This window comes from Tenrec ecaudatus, chromosome 6 (genome assembly GCF_050624435.1).
Source record: "Tenrec ecaudatus isolate mTenEca1 chromosome 6, mTenEca1.hap1, whole genome shotgun sequence".
NCBI classification, from domain to species: Eukaryota; Metazoa; Chordata; class Mammalia; order Afrosoricida; family Tenrecidae; genus Tenrec; species Tenrec ecaudatus.
The window spans coordinates 158,344,934-158,361,773 of NC_134535.1; the positions used below are offsets into that span (position 1 = coordinate 158,344,934).

The 16,840-nt window shown below is 49.4% G+C and overlaps 1 protein-coding gene across 2 annotated transcripts in view; it reads left to right on the plus strand.

The window, feature by feature from the left end:
* Positions 1–545: 545 nt before the first annotated feature.
* SFMBT2 (Scm like with four mbt domains 2) overlaps positions 546–16,840 on the plus strand; it is a 264,343-nt gene continuing 248,048 nt past the window's right edge. The window contains exon 1 of one of the 2 annotated variants that reach the window (XM_075552409.1): positions 546–730. The gene's annotated coding sequence lies outside the window, so the exon portion shown is untranslated. Of the gene's footprint in view, positions 731–3,522; positions 3,999–16,840 lie in introns of those variants that run through there. The other variant, XM_075552411.1, reaches the window with a different exon arrangement.

Genomic DNA, 16,840 nt, shown 5'->3' on the forward strand with positions numbered 1-16,840 from the left:
GGTGGGGCGGAGGAGGCTGGGCGAAAATTGCTTAGCATTTAGTCCCCCTCCACCCCAAACTACCAGTGGATGAAAAGCGCAAATTCGTGCACTTTTATCAACGGAGGAAATACTCGAAGGAGACAAGGAACAGCAAACAGGGAGACAAAAAAGCATCGCAATTTTCCAGTTTTCTCTGTAGCTGTGTTTGCTGAAACGCCTGCGAGCCGAACTTTCTGCAGATGATGTGTGGAACTATAAAAAGAGTGGGGGGCTGGGGGGTGGAGGGAGAGTGTGAGCCTGAAATTTGTGTGTGGAGTTGGGTGGGTGTGTGTGTGTGTGGGGGGGTGTTGTGTGTCGTGAGCGGGGCGTCGCGGTGGGGGTAGAGAAAGCCAGTCAATAACGTCACACGGTCTAATTGGCTTCAGAAATTTTGCAAGCGCTGGAAAAGGTCATTGAAGGAGTTCGCTGCATAAAAAAAAAAATAAGCTTAAAAAAAAAAGAGTGCCGGGCATGCGCACAGAGAGGATGCCATATTGGAATGAGGCTGTAGTGGGAGCCGGAGGACGAGAGCCGGCGTGCGAGCAAGGAGGCAGCGGGCGGGGAGCGAGCGAGCGGGCGAGCGAGAGCGCGGGCGAAGGAGAGCGAGTAAGCGAGCGAGCGAGCGAGCGAGCAAGCCCGGCCGAGCTCCGCGGCGGCGATCAGGGCTCGCGGCCTTCTTGCACGCCCGGGGCTAGAGAAACTTCACCAGGTAGGACGCCGCTCCGACCGCAGTTCCCAGGCGCCCGGGCCGGCCCGCCCGCGCGGTCTCGGGCCGGCAGGTTGAGTGCGCCGGTCCGCGTAGAACCCCCACCCAGCTCCCCCCCAGCGTATGAAAAAAGGAAGCCCGAGCCAATCGGGGGTGGGGGAAGGAGAAAAAGAAAAGGGAAGGAGCCACAAGAGACACCACTTGAGCAAAGCCACAAACTCCGCTCTGCGCTCGAGGTTGTCATTTTTGCTCCCCCTCCCCCCTCCCCGCCCTTTCCCCTTCCCCCTCCTCCGCGTTTCTTCTCTTTGAAAAGCTTGGCCGAGCGGAGTCCGTTCCTTAGTTGCTTAGTGTTCTCCGCCGGGTGCAGCCTGCGCCCGCCGCGCCTCGGTGCCCCCACCCCCGGGCTCACCTTCCTCATTTGTTCCCTCCTTTTAGCCCGCAGCACCCTTGCCACCCCGCGCGCCCCTCGCCTCCTCCCCTCCTTCGTTTCTTTTTTTGGGTGTGTGTGCGCGCGCGTCAGGGGAGAAGGTGGTAGTGGCTGTAGTGATGGGAGGATTTGAGAACCGCAGGGCGCTTACACATATATTTAGGGTCCCCCTTTCCGAAGTATTTGCCCATACAGCCGACATGAAATCGCCTCTAGTAGTTTCGGAGATGTTCCCAGCAAGGATGGATGGTCTTTTTGTTCATGTGGGTATGTGTGTGTGTGCATTTGAAGCCATATCCTGTCACTTGGAGCTTTCCCGTCGTCTACTTTCTTTTCAGAATTACTAACCCTACCTGGTTGCGGAGTTTATTATTATTGTGTGTTTCGGTGAAATCTTCCAAAGAACCTCTGTACCAACGGCTAGATATATTTATTTATTTTGACTGGGGACTTCGGGAGGGGATTAGTCACGGCGAAGGGGAGCTCCCGGGGTGGGAAGGGTTGAGAGGCGCTTGCCAGATCCTCGTCCGGTGCCCGGTACACACTTGAGCTTTCTTGGAAGCGCTGCAACTGCGGTGAATTAGTATGTCTGCACCGTGCCAGTTTCAATATGGCGGGCCGAGGTGTCTTCAGAATTGAAAAGAAAGGTTTTGAAGTGGGAAAAAACCCAACCGGAGTCACCACCCCTTCGTTTCGACACTCTTTGGTTACCCCAGGAGCTACTCTAGCGAATTAAATGGGAAAAGAGACAAAGAGTGTGTCGCCCTAGTTTTTTTCCGTGGCAAGAGTGTGTGTGTAAAGTCCATTGCTAGAGGGGAAAGGGGTGGAGAGGTGGTGGGAGGAGGGGTACTGGTGGCCCGGACTGGGGCATTGAAGCTCAGCTGCTCTGTGTGCCTATAGGTTAGTGTGTGTGCTTGCGTGTGCAATTGGGGGGAGTCAAGGAGGCCCGCCCCGTATATGTGGATCCGTCTTAGAACCAGCTCCTGCCATGATTTGATGTGACAAACTGCTGACACGTGGTGAAAAATACATGAGGGCAGAGGTAATCATTTATTTCGGCTTTCTCTGAGATCAGTTCTTTCTCCCGCTCTGTGCGCTGGATCCTGTGCTGTTAAAGCCCCAGGTAGATGGAGCGAGGAGACATTAATGAAAAGGGCGAGCTGTCCCCGACAGTCGATGCACTCCGGCTCGCGCCCGTGGGGCTTGGCGTGTGGTGTGCTGTACGGAACGTTGGGTGCCCGCTTCACTCCTCTCCGCGCGGGGTGGGAAGTGGTGGGGAGGTGAGCTGCCCAAGGAACTGGGTGGGGCGGGGCAGCCCGGGAGGGCCGGAAAGGTGAGGTCTCCAGGACCTAGCCCTAGAGGCCTCGAGGTGCGGAGCTCGGAGGTGGCCCCGTTACTTTCCCGAGTTGCGCTCTAGGGAGAAGATGGAGGATGGGGGAAGCGTTCTCCAAGGAAAGTGCCTTTTTCAGGTTGGACCCCAAGAACGGTGGGGCAGAGTGAGGCATTCTCTGACAGTGGCCTGCAAGCAGGTGGAGGCTGTTGGCTAACTTCTGGGATGGGGTGGGGGGCGAGGAGTGGAGTTTGGGGGCAGAATGGAGTCAGCGAAGAGCTGGAGGCACAAGGAGCATGCACACCCCAGCTCCGGAACCCCCCTGGAAAGTCGGGTGGTAGCGTCGCTGGGGACTGGGGTCTCCGACAGGGGTCGCCCGTGGCCAAGGCGGGGCCGCGTAGCGGAGTTCGCCCCGCGGTGTCAGCGGGAGACTTGGGGGCTGGGTGGCTACCGCGGGCCGCGCGACGTGGGTAAGTCCCCAGGGGTTGGCCAGCTTGGCGGACCGGATCACGCAACCGTGAAGTTTCCCGAGAGGTTTTGAAATGAGGCTCAAAATGCTGCGGGCCAGGTTTGCAATAACGTGGCCAGTGGGCATTTACTGAGGGTCCTGGAGGGGAGAGAGCGATAGGGTCTGCACGGGGCGCAGTGTTGGCTGAAGGGCCTGTTCCTTCCAGATGCCAGTGGGTGGGGCCCAGGGAGGAGCATCCCTGCGATTGGGGATGCAGCAGTAGCTGGAGAAATCTCCCCTTCCCACCTGGGCGGCCAGGCCCAAGGATTGGTGATGCTCCTGCAAGGTCGCGTTCGGTCCCCGGTCCCCCCCGCCCCCACTCCGGGCACGGCCGCCTGTCGCGGGTCCCCCGCCCCCTCCAGCCGCCGTTTCCCGCGCGTCCGCCCTGGCGCAGCCCTCGAGTCGGCCGCGGCGTAATTAAGCTTCGCGAAAGTAGAAGCCAGCCTAAAATGGCTCTTTGCTGCTAAACTGCAGTTTCACCCGGGAACCCCTCCCCTCCTCCTGACGTCGCCTCCGACCAGCACACAATTAACTTCAACGCCCGAAACCCGCGATTCTGCACCGGGCTGTGCCGTTGGAAGGGCATGCACAGCCGATTACAAAGAACATTCCACAGGATTCTGGCAGAGCGCAAGTTTTCCTCTCTTGTGGGGAGGCGAGGAAGGAGGGGGAGACCCAAGACGTAGGTCGGAGCTAGAGGAACCGCAGCCTCCGACACCAGAAGGCTCAGCCCCTTCCAGCGGTGGGGCCGGGCTATTGACGCGTAAATTACCGACGATGTCCCAGCGCCCAGAGCCAATGCGGAGAAATCGCCACCGGGCACAGGTCCCTTGATAGCGTTTTGGGGGTCCAGGAGTCCCAAGGCCCCGCCCAGGAGCCTGGGAAGCCGCTTTCCAACTTCCAGAGACCTACTTGCAGTTTCGCTTTCGGGATTTTCGGGATCGTCTTTGGATTTGCAGAGTTGGGGTGGGATTTCGGGAAGAGCGCGGCGCTCGGGGCTGTGCTGGTACGTTCCCTCCCTGCTTTCTGTGCAAGAGTGAGTCTTTTCACGGATTTCGCTTTTCGGCCCAGGCGCTCCCCTCCGTGGCCTCTCGGGACCCGGCCGGGCGTCGTTGGAAAGGCTGGGGTCCCCTAGGCCCCGCGCGCTGCCTCCCCCGCGCTTCCGAGCGCGCAGCCCCCGCTCTGGCGACGGCGGCGCAGCCGCGGCTGATCCGGAGCCGATTGGTGGGAAAACCGCTTTCCTAGGAGAACTGAACCTGCCTGAATACGGATCCATGGTCGTTTCCTTCCACGCTTCCTCGCGCGTTCCCTGCGCTTTCCTCCCCTCGGACCGCGCAGTAGCCAAGGGAACTGGGAGATTGATGCGGTGTGTTCTACCCCAAGGGAATGGATTCAGGTTGGAGACCGGGGAAAACAGGCTTACATTTGGCACCATTTCCTGAATGCCCGCTTGGGGGTGGGGACGGAGAGGGAACGGGCAGTGGGGTGGGGGAGGGGAGAGGCCTTGGCGGGCGGAAGGAATTGGCTGTGCTCTCCTGGAAGATAGGAAATCTGCTACTTTCTTCTTACTTAAGCATTCACATTGAACACACTCGGCTTCCTCCCGCCATAAAAGAAGACTCTTATCAGATCCTTCGCTCAGCTCCTTGTTGGGACGAGGCCCTTAGCGGAGAAGGTTGTAGGGAAGGAGTGTTTGCTAGTTGCAGGCTCCTCCCCAGGCAAGGAGACAACACCACCCAGCAGCGGGGGCATTGGACAGCATGCCCCCACCCCAAGGCCCAAGAAGAATGTGAGAATGATCAGCCCTGTTTTGATGTATATATTTCTTTCTAAGTGCCAACCGAGACCTGCAGAGGTGCTAACTGAACATTCCTATCTCCTACCAAGATGCCAGCACCTGGAACCTCCAACAGGCCATCTTGCTGGGATTTGAATCTCACTAATGATGGGAGTAATGGTTTAGGGAGAATTTTTTTCTCTTTACGGTCTCCGGAGACATCGTGTGTGTGTGTGTGTGTAAAACTCTGAGAGGCATAATTAATAAGACTCTTGACTTGGAAATTACAAAATAGGTTTTTGGAAAAAGGGAACAACACCTTGTTTTGGTGATCTTAGACTCCCCTCTTTCTCCTTCTGAGGCCTTCCACTTACTTCCCTGGGAGTACCACCCCCTTGTCCCATCCCATTTCTGCCCATTGTGTACATTCCATTGACTACCAAGGATGTGCCAACTTTGAGAAGAAAGTGGAGTGATGAATGCTGAGTGATGGAAACAGAGCTTTCTACTGCACCTGCAGGAGGTGACCATACAATTATGCAGAATGCTTGTGGCTCTAAGAAGTCCACACAATGCAAATTCAAATTCTCTTGGGCCTATACTGAAATCTAAGAGGTTTCGTAGAATAGTGAAGTAAAAGAACTTATTGTTTATTTTAATCTTGTAAGTAGCTTGAGCAGAAATGGTCTGTGGAACTTGGATTACCTCCCATTCTGTTTCACTAGGGGTCGACATATTTTCTTAGTAATTCATTATTTGGAAGTTTTGGAGTTCATGTGACAGTGGTCATAAAGAGGTTTTATGCCTACTCTAAAGTAACTCATAAAGATTCTTCCATCAACATGAAAATGGGATGTCTAATTCAAGACATGTTTTTATAGTTTTTGTAACTGTTCTTACATCTGAATTGCTTCCCTTGTAGCTTCTTGTCCCTCTTATGCAAATAAGGAAAAATTATTTGCTGGCTTTTGAGGGTGTCTCTTCACCCTCCCTCCACCAACCCTCCTCCCCCCCTCCACTAACCTGTGGATTCACTATGGAGAGCTAAGATCTATAAACCTTAGCTTGTAAAACCCTGGCAGAAGGAGAAAGAATCAGGAGGTCTCTAGTTTCTCCCTTCAGAGCTGTTTCTGTTTAGCTGTGTGACCTTGGAATGAAGTATATCATCTTTCTAAGCCATGGCTTCGTTATAAGGTCATTGGTCAGGAATATCACTTAGAGGTCATTGGTCAGGAATATCACTTAGAGATCTTGTTGTGTCTCTGGAATAAACAACAAAAAGAGATCTGTGAGTCAATACATCTATGCTAATATGCCCAAGCGATTTATCTTTGGGATTCATGTCTGAAAAGTAAAGAAAACACCACTGTCCTGATTGACATTAGGATGAGAAGATGTCTGAGAGCAATGAGGAGTTGTAGCTGCCTGTGCAGAAGTGAAGTGGTGTGCTTCTAATGACCTAAGCTCCACATGGGTTCTGATGCCATGTGCATTGTGGGAAAGGTAGAGTGTAGACCGATCACAATTGAGGCATATACAAATGTAGCTTTCACAGATAACCCTAATAATATGGTGGAGTGGGTGGGCTAGGCCTAAGTGCCTTTGAACACCAAACCCAACCCAACCCAACCCAACCCGTGGCCCTCATGTCAATTCCAACTCAGAAGCATGGAGAGAAATCATGCATGATTATGCTTTAAAATTCCTACACTAAAAGTGACCATTCCAGACACAGCCCCTTTTCCAGCTACCCTAGTAGAACTTCCCCATCGGAGGGTGTTTAGAGCTCATTTGTTCATATAGTGTGACTGGATGGCTGCAGCCCCCTGGTTAACCCAGTGAATCAGACCTAGAGTTCACGACTTTCTGTTCCTGGCCTTTAAACCAAACCACGAAGCAGTTCTTCCTCTTTGTGAGCCTAACATTTTCCTGGGAAAATGCATGTGAACAATTCCTGTTAAAGCAACTGTTGGCTCTGTGTTCTAGTGAACTAGACGTTTGTTAGTAGGTAGGACTGTGTGTTGTCCATGCATGAAGATGCTCAGCCTGGGGAGTCCGTGTCACAAGGAATGGTGTACTGAAAGGTCTGCGTCAGAATCGCAGGGCTTGGTTTTTCTGAGTTCAGCAGTGTTCTGATTAAAACTACCGTCATCACTCTACCCATGTGGCTAATGTGTAGTAAATGTTCAAAAGTCAATATTGCACCAGACATTGATAGTTAGGCCACGTGGATTGTCTACACTACTGTTGTCCGGACTATTCCAATTCTTAGAGATCCTTCGTCGCACTTCTTAGGTTGTAAGTCTTCACAGCAATGGCCTTTTCTTTTTCCTGGGGAGTAGCTGGTGGGTTTGAACGGCCAACCCGAGCTTAGCAGCCAACCGCCTTTCTCACAGCACCACCACAACAACATAGCCCCAACAAGAGCAGATCCCTACCATCGAGTCAAATCGGATTCACAGAGATCCAGAAAGACAGCGTAGAACTGCCCCAGTCGGCTGCGGAAACACTCCATCTTCATGGGAGCTCCTGTGGGTGGGCTTGAACTGCTCACCTTGTGGTTCGTAGCCCAATGCAATCCCCCCTGAGACACCAGATCTCCTTGAATTATCCATAAAATGACACTATTCAAAAAGTTTGGCTTGCTTGCCACGTGGATTTCCGCTCTGTAAGATGGTGATTGACACGGGTGGGAGAATTAACGGGCAGGGTGCCTTATGTTCCATGCCCTTTCGCTTTCTTCAAAAATGACAAATTTTGGTAGAAACAGTGCTAAGTGCTTCTGAATGCACTTGATACGTTCTTGAAAGTAGGCAAATGCTCTCAGCAGTTGTGACTAGCGGAGTATGGTGGGTCAGGGGAGCATGGAACACCTGCTTGTCCTGTGAATTTTCCCCTGCAGTTCTATCGACTGAGAGAAAGATAGAAAAGGGTAGTGAAGTATACTTTTCTCAACTCTCAGTTAATTTTGGCAAGTTTTGTTCATTTCAGTCAAAAAGCATGAACCGAATCACTTCAATATATGTGTCCAAAATCTCAAGTGGAAGTTCCTATGACGTCTCATTTAAATGAACTCTGTAAGGTCTAGGGAGAAGGACTGAAAGGATTGTGGGCTTATTCTGATTTGGAATTTCTCTCTGGATAACCTAGAAAATAAAGAGGACAGTTACCTAACCAAATATATGTTAGCCAGCTCCTCTTCTTGCTTCTTGATGTTGTATTTTGCCTACTTTATCGTGTGAGTGTTAACACACATATTTTAGGGAAGAGGAGGCTGAAGCTTCAGTGAGGTTTAAGTCATTTGTCCAAAGTGACACAACTAACAAGAAGGAGGATATAAATCCTGCTTTTCCAAGGATTCAGGAGCCCTGTGAGTTTGGCTGCATGGTTGGCAGTTCAAAACCACCAGCAGCTCCTCTGGAGCAAGATGGGGCTTTCTACTCCTGTAAAAGTTACTGTCTCGGTGTCCCACAGGGGTCACTATGAATCAGCATTGATGGCAGTGAGTTTTTTAATTTCCCCCAAGAGTAAGTAATAAAGTACTGCTATAAACTCATAGAAGCCTTTATTAAGCCAAATAGAAAATGGGAAGCTATGGTTTCTTGACATAGCTTCCATCCAAGTCTATCCCGTTCTGAAAGTGGTATTTCCATTTCGCTCTTTCCCAAGGAATTCGGTGCTCTTTTTTTTTTTTTACATCACATCAACGTAGTAGTTTTGGCAGCCTCAAGGCACTCAAATTGTAGTGAGCTTTGGCAACAAAAAGAGGTCTGAGGGGGAAGGTCAGGTTGTGGGTGGGTGGACAAGGTTTCCCAGTGAAATCCTCATAAAAACATGTTATTGTGAGTTTGCAGAGCAGATGATAGGTTTCACATGCAATAATTTACACATTTTGTTTCGACTCATCCATTGCAACCCCCTCCAAGGTCTCAGATACCGTTTCCCTGAAAGTAAGACATCCCCCGAAAATAAGACCTACTCACAATTTTGCCTCTCGCTGAAATATAAGGCATCCCTCTGAAAATAAGACCTCCCTGAAAAAAAAGGGTTTGGATTGTTATGATGATGTTCCAGAAGATGATGACTGTCATTGACTAAATGAGTAAATGTACCATAGATTGTTGTACATGGAAATAATGGTAATAACAAGAAATTCTTGCTACTGTAGGCTTCACAGTTTGTCTGGTTATGCTGGTTTGTGATGACAACTACTACCATACCGTATATAGGTAGTAAATTTCCCCTTTTTTGGTTCGACAATAAATGTGTACCGTATTCTTCAAGGAAAAATAAGACATCCCCTGAAAATAAGACCTAGCACATCTTTGGGAGCAAAAATTAATATAAGAAACTGTCTTATTTTCGGGGAAACAGAGTATGTTCCTGTTGTATGTAATTATGATCTTGGGAAAGCAGAGCTTTTAAATCAGTGGTTCTCAACTTTCCTAATGCTGTGACCCTTTAATATAGTTCCTCATATTGTGGTGACCCCCAACCATAAAATGATTTTTGCTGCTACTTCATAATTACAATTTTGCTACTGTTATGATCAGGCAACTGCTGGAAAAGGTCATTGGACTCCCAAAAGGGTCGTGACCCATGGGTTGAGAACCACTGTTTTAAATGACGCTGCCGTCACTTTTTACATGTCTCACAAACATGGAGTCAGTGCTGACTCCTAGCAACCTCCTATGGGTTTCTGAGAGGGAAACTGTTTATGGGAGTAGAAAGCCCAGTCGTTCACACTAGGTGCTGCTGGTAGTTTCAAACTGCCGACCATTCAGATTGCAACCCAACACAGCCACTACACCAAGTGAAAAATACTCACTGTTCATGAGTTACAACAGAGCATCCGTCACTGGCATGTGACTCGAGTATTAAAGACCTGTCACATGTTCACCTTCTGAAATTTCATCTTGACCATAAAAAAACAAAAAAAACACAACTGAAACACAGATCAATTTTATTTTTACCCTCTCAGAAAGATGGCACAAGGTGAATGGAGAGTTGAAATCCAGACGATACGATTGAAGTTTTCCCTTCTGAACAGCGTTGGCCACAGTTGAGTCCAGTGTGAGCTTCAACTTAGACTTTTGATCTTGTATTGGATTAGTTTCTTCTCATGTAGAAAACTGAAGACAACAAAAGACAAAAGCTGCTTTTGATGTGAGCCTTATGTCAACACTGCCTTGTGCTGCCTCTGTTCTGAGCTGTTGGTCATAGGCCCTTACCCAGTACAGTTGACCTCAGGCCATGAAGCCGGCAAATCAAAGGCTCTTTACTATTTGCTCGAGTGCAGTGCCTTTCCCGTCTTTTAAAACATCAGAGGGGAACAAAACCAGTTTATGCCAAATCCAAGTAGCTGAGTTTTCAGAGAAATTGGCTTTTGGCGTTATTTTAGAGATGCCCTGAACCTGGGGTAAATAAACTGTAAGCTGTTATTGTGACCCAGATCTTGGGGATTTTTAAAGTCCTAGTTCTGGCTCAAGGAACTCTGGTGGTGTAGCAGTTAAGCAGTTGGCAGCCAGTGGAAAGGTTGGGAGTTCAAACATGCCCAGAATCGCCCCACAGGTGGAGGGCTGATGATCTATTCTCAAAGACTACCGAACCGAACCCAACCAAACTGTCATTGAGTTGATTCTGACTTGTCGCAATCCTTCAGTAACCAACCCTCTAACACAGAGTGGAACTGTCTTGTGTTTCAGGAGGCTGACTGCCAGGGCTTTTTCCTGTGGAGTAACTGGTGGTTTGGGACTGTCAATTTTGTGGATAGCAGCTCAGTCCTTAATCACCCCACTACCAGGGCTCCTCCTAAAGACTACAACCCAGAAAACTCTGCAGGGTGGGGTCAGGTCTACTGTGTGACCCAGGGCCACCGTGAGTCAGAATCACTGCTCTGGCTGCCACCAGCAATCGCAGTTGGGGCTCAGATCTGCTGGTGTGATCCTAAGCCATTGGATTTTAATGTTCCACTCTTCCTTGTTTCTGGTTTTTCGCCCCCTATAATAAATGAATGACAATGGAATTCTTCATAAGTATACATATATTATTTAAAAAAACCTTGCTTCTCTGGGTGAAAGATGTTTTGATTCAATTAGGTTTATAGCTTTGTGACAAATACCTTATATTTTCATTAGAGAAAGATCTTTTGGACACCTTTATGTGGTACCTACTTAGCAATTTCAGGGAAAGCATCCGTGCTGTCAGTCATTTTTCTTTTTGACCCCCACTTCCAGGCTGGAAAGGATGCTTCTCTCGGGGTGGGCTTTAAATGATTGTTTTACACACCGTATACGCTCAGTAGTCATCACCCTCTTGTCTGTGTGCTAAATGGAACACTCTGGGCTTGCACCACCAAAGGTAATCTGTCCCTTAATATAAATGCTGCCCATGGGTTCGTGACTTAGGTTAGAGTCCTTCAATTAAAAAAAGACAGACATTCATAAGAAACTGTTTGTAGCCACCCACCAGCCAGTCCCTGTCTAAAAGAGACACATTATTTATGTGGAAGGCCTGGCGACATGTTCTGTAAAGTGGAATGTTCTAGAGAGAGAGAGAAAGTGATCTGGCAAGTTGAGGGATGGAGCGAAAGTACACCGCCAACATTTAGGTCTTAGCCTGGTGATCTCCCATAAAGATTCGACAACCAGGAACAATCCTGCTGCCACATTGACTCACACTCGTAGTGAGTCAGTAGGACACAATAGATGACCCCCAGGGGGTTTCGAGGTGAAACATTTTTAAGGGAATAGAAAAGCTCACCTTTCTACTCCGGGATGGCAGCTGGTTTCGAACTACTGACCTTGTGGTTAGCAGCTCACTGCATAGCAAACGACTTCGCTAAGGCTTCTTCCATAAAGATTAGAGTCTCAAGAACCCTGTAGGACAGCACTGCCATGCACGGTCGGCATGTGTGGGAATTACCGTGTTGGCGCACAACCACAGTTTGATGTGGCTGTTTCTTTATACCCGGTGGACCCTTGGCAGAGTGGTGGGGAAGAGGCGTTTGAGAAAAGTGATGCTTGGGGAGGAAAGCGAGGGTGTACCTGGAGATAGTTACCTTGCAGTTACATGACTTGAGGTTTGTGATAAGAACTCCGGAGTCAAGGTTTAGCTTTCCAACCAGTCTCCCATTATTAGCAGTGGATATCATTGTTGGCATGAACTGTAGTAAGTTAAACTTTCTCTGCATCCCACAGCCATTGAGTTGATGCCAACTCATATGACTCGATGCGTGACTGTAAATCTTTACAGCAGCAGACAGCCTCCTCGTCTTCCTCCTTCGGAGCAGCTGGTGGCTTTGAACCTCCAGTCGTGCGACTAGCAGCCCGATGCCTAACCCACAGCACTACCAGGGCCCCTTTCATCTGCTCATAGAGACACTTCAATCATAGTTAATCTTTTTGATACTCTATTACTAAATCATCTTTGGAGGTAGATAAAACATCACTCCTCGATATATGTCGAAAGCTGCAGGTTTGGTCATGCCCTGCTCTGGTTTAGATTTAGTTGCTAAGATTTACACCGACAAGCAGACGCGATTGTGTTGTTGTTGAAAGCTGTTGTCCTTACCTTGCATGTTTTGTCGCCGTTCGTCTTGCGTGCAGTCTTCAGTCTGAATACTCCAGCCCCCTGAAGAACAGGCTGTAAAAGTTCCGAGGGTGTGAACAAGGTGTGTGCTTAATTAAGGGACTTCCTCTCAGTTCCGTGTGCTTTTTTCTTTTCTCTCTTCTGTGCGGTAGGGACAGAGGCAAGCAGAGGACCCATGATGCCTCTGAGGGTTTTGTTTGTTTGATTTTAATCGTTTTATTAGGGGCTCATACAACTCATCACAATCCATAATACATCAGTTGTGTAAAGCACATTTGTACATTCATTGCTCTCATCATGCTCAAAACCTTTGCTCTCCACCTAAGCCCCTGGCATCGGCTCCTCATTTTTCCCTCCCTCCCCGCTCGCCCCTCCCTCATGAGCCCTTGATAATTTATAAATTATTATTTTGTCATATCTTGCCCTGTCTGATGTCTCCCTTCACCCACTTTTCTGTTATTCATCTCCCAGGGAGGAGGTCACATGTAAATCCCTATAATCGATTCCCCCTTTCCAACCCACCCTCCCTCCACCCTCCCGCTATCGCCACTCTCAGCGCTGGGCTCCGAGGTTTATTCTGGGGCAGGTGAGTCTTATGGAGTCTTCAGCGTGGTATTCACAATCTCTGCGTCACGTAGACCTTTGGGCAGAGGGCACCCGAAGTATTAACTTTGGAGCATTCATTAAACAGGAAAAACATGAATAGTGCGAGTTCACGTTCACATTGAAGCTGACAGCTTTCAGGATCCTTCGAGGCCTTATGCCCCGCTGTAGCTCGTCTCTGCCGAGCGTGCTTTCCCTGATTTCAGGGAAGGAGATGTGAACAGTTAGACACCAGCTTTTTAATCAAAGCTGGCAGTTGTAGAGCAATCTCTCTCTCTCTCTCTCTCTCTCGCTCTTAACTTTTTCTTTCAAGTCTCTTTGTGTAATCCCTTGTCTATAGCAGTGTAACTGAGCTACGGCCGACTCGGTGGCAGGTACCAGGAACGGCGCTCCTCGCGAGTGTCCTCCTGAGAGTACCTGAAGGCCTGGGGTGTGGAGCTTGGCATTCCTGCCTTTAGAATTTGTGACCTAACTGTGCTTTGTTCTGTCTAGCTAGCTGCCAAATACAGAACAGTCTCATCTTGTTTGTTTCATCCTGTTGCTTAAGCCAGGTCAGAAGTTCCAAACCCCCAGCACCCCTGAGGGAGAAAGATGAGGGTGTCCGCTCATGGAAAGACTTACAGTCATGGAAAACCTGCATAGATTCCCTACGGGTTGTAATCCACTCAGCGGCAGTCAGTTTGGTTTGGGCTGGACTGGACTAAAGAGTCCAGGTGGCTCAGTGGTTAAAGTGCTTGGCTTCTAACCACAAGATTCAAACCCGCAGTTGCTTCTGCACGAGAAAGCTGTGGTAGTCTGCTTCCTTGAAGATTACAACCAACCAACCATCCACTGACAGTGAATTGGTTATGGTCTGTCGTGAGCTCACAGGGCGGGAGAGAATGGCTCCATTGGGTTTCCAAGGCTGCAAAGCTCCGCAGAGGCAGACTCGAATCTTCCTCCTGTGGGGTGGTTGGGGGTCCGGCTGCTGAGCTCTCAGTCGGTGGCCTGATGCATTACATATTGCGCCCCCAGCCTTTGCCATCCTGTGGGCCAGTTCTTTTCTGTCTTCCCAGCTGGCTCTGAGCCAGAGCCAATTCAATGGCAGTGCCTTACCGACTCAACTATAATGGAGTCTTTTGAGTAGCCAGCTGAGCATTTGAGGCCACATGCCAACTACCCACATCCCTTGTGTCTGTTGTGTCCTGGCTATCTCCCTGAACTGTGAGGGTGTTGTCGCCATTGCGTCTCATCTCCCCAGCACCCCCTCCCAGTTCCCTTAGCCTGAAGGGCTACCCACTCCTGCTGATTCAAGCCTGATAGCTTTCTCAAGGCCCCACCAAGCCTGTGAGGCGTTTTGTAATCGAATGAGCAACGGCGTTTGGCTGTTTCCTCCCTTGCGTCTCTGTTGCATGGTATATCAGCTGCAAAGTGGCCAGTGGTTTGAACGTCCGGCCGCTTCTCAGGAGGCCAATGGGGCCGTCCACTTCTGTAATGGTTTACATTCTTGGGAACCCTGTCGGGCCAGTTCTCCTCTGTCCTGCAGCATTGGGTTGAGTCCGAATGACTTCAGGGGAAACAGATTTTGTTTCATTTTTCAACAAGATTTAACACTTCATTTTAATGAGGAAGGCAAAGGAAAAATCCAGATTTCCTGAAAAGTTTGTGTGGCTGACGAGATGAGGTGGCTTCTACAGGTGTCCTTCCCTCTGGCTGATGAAATGCCAAGAGCCCAGTCCAGTAAATGGTAGCATGTTGCCGTACGAGCTCCGATCTGTGTGCCTGCTAAACCTTCCATGTGCTTCACAACCAAAATAAACGAGAGTGTGCGTATTTGCTCGACAGGAGGAAGACGGGGCTTTCTACTCCCATGGGAGAGTGTCCGTCTTGGAAAGCCACAAAGGCAGTTCTAACCTGCCTACAGGGTTGCTCTGAATCAGAATCGACTCGCTGGCAGTGTAATTGGTTTGATTTTGGCATTTATTTTAAGGAGCCTTGGTTGCATAGTGGTTACGTGTTGGGCTGCTAACTCCAAGGTCAGCGGTTTGAGACCAGTAGATACTCCATCAGACAAATGTGAGACTGTTGATATCGTAAATAGTGTCAGAAATCCAGTGGGGGCATTTGTGTCCTGCCCTATTGGGTTGCCATGAATCAGTATTGACTCGATGACAGTGAGTTTGGAGTTACTTGCTTTACAAGATGAGAGGCAATTTGACTCCAATAAAGGGCAAGCATCTATGCCTGTGGATAAATGATATAGTTTACAAAATCTGATTCATGCCTAAATTCATGGCTGTCTCTTTGCTTATAGGAAAATGCGACCCACCGGCAATGTGGACCGCTGCAGTTGTATGGTGGGCCTGCACCTGGCTTGCAGAGTCCTGAAGGCTGGGCTTACTGTGACCTGGGCTGCTTTCACATGTGGGCTGGTGCCTGCCATTGTTTGAGGTCCTGCTTTAGGCATTTCATCTCCGTGGTATATTGTTGTGCATCTCAGGCATCATTCCTATGCGTTTGTCTGACTTGAAGTAACCAATTCATACCATCCACTCAGAAAATTAGCAGTGATTGGTAAGGCATTTTTCTCTGCCTCCTTAATTTACAAAGGGGTTCCCTGTAAGATTTCTTTATCGCTCAAGTTCTGGGTTCCCGCGGCTGCTCAGATATGAGTTGGAATAATATTGCATGGTTATTATGTGCTATGTTTATCATAACTCAACACTTTTAAATAAGACACTCACATGAAAATTGGAATATTTGACCTGGCATTTTCTCGCAAAGAGAAATTAAGTAATGAAAAAGACTTCTTTGGACATGTTATTAGGAGGCAAATCCCTGGAGAAACAGCAGGCTTAGAACATTAGTGGCTCAGCAAAAGCCAGAGGAAGCCGCCTACCCGATGGACTGACCCGGTGGCTGAAACCCAGGGGGCAACCATGGCAAAGCTTATGGGGCTGGGCGAGGAGCAAGCCGTCCGTGTTCTGCCCCTGGTTAGGAGTCGGAACTGACCCACAGCACCTCAGACGAATCGTGACACTTGCGGGCACAGAGTCCTGTGGAAGATGAAGTTCACTCTGCTTTGCGAACTCACTGCCATCGAGTCAGCGCCAATTCATGGAGACCCTGTAGCACAGGGTAGGCCCCTGGGGGTTTCCGAGACTGTAACACTGCACGGGCGCAGGAAAGGCCATCTTTCCCCCAAGGAGCTGCTGGTGGTTTCGAACTGCAGCTCTGATGATCGCAGGCCAACTAATAACCCCTTTGTTACAAACACGGATTGGTTCTCCAGTGTATTCCTTGCTAAGTAAAGGGAAAATCCTATGCTCGGGGTTTGTTCAAGGTGACAGGACCCAATATGACTCTGTCTGTCTGTCTGCTAATTCTAAAACTCACGCTGCTCTTGCGAGGGGCTGTGGACCAGCTCTTCTGGGCCGTGCAGCTCGTGTCACTCCGTCAGGTTTCCCGAGGGTGGTGTTTAATTTATCTTGGTGGGTTGGACGCAGGTTTATGGTGTCCAGTATGAAATCCAATAGGATGCGCGAGTCCGTACGTAACTGAGTGTTTCAAAGCCCAGCCCTTCTTGAGAGTAATGCAATAGTTCCGCGTACAAAAATAACTTGCAGGCAAGTAAGTAGAGTAGCTTTAAAGACAGTGAACAGCAAGCCTGCACTATTTGCTGGACCTTCCCTCCTCTTGAAAAAGGGCCTTACGTTTTTCTAGATTGCACATGGCCATGTGAGATACAGTTTATTGTGTCAACCTGGCCGAGGAACACAAGTGGGGTTAATTGAAGGATGGAGGGATAAACGACTCGGTGAGCCTCGCCTTTCTAGTTTTCTGGTCTCTTGCTTTCTGAGGGTCGGACCAAGGTGCAGCTGCCTTAGCCAGTTCCCTGC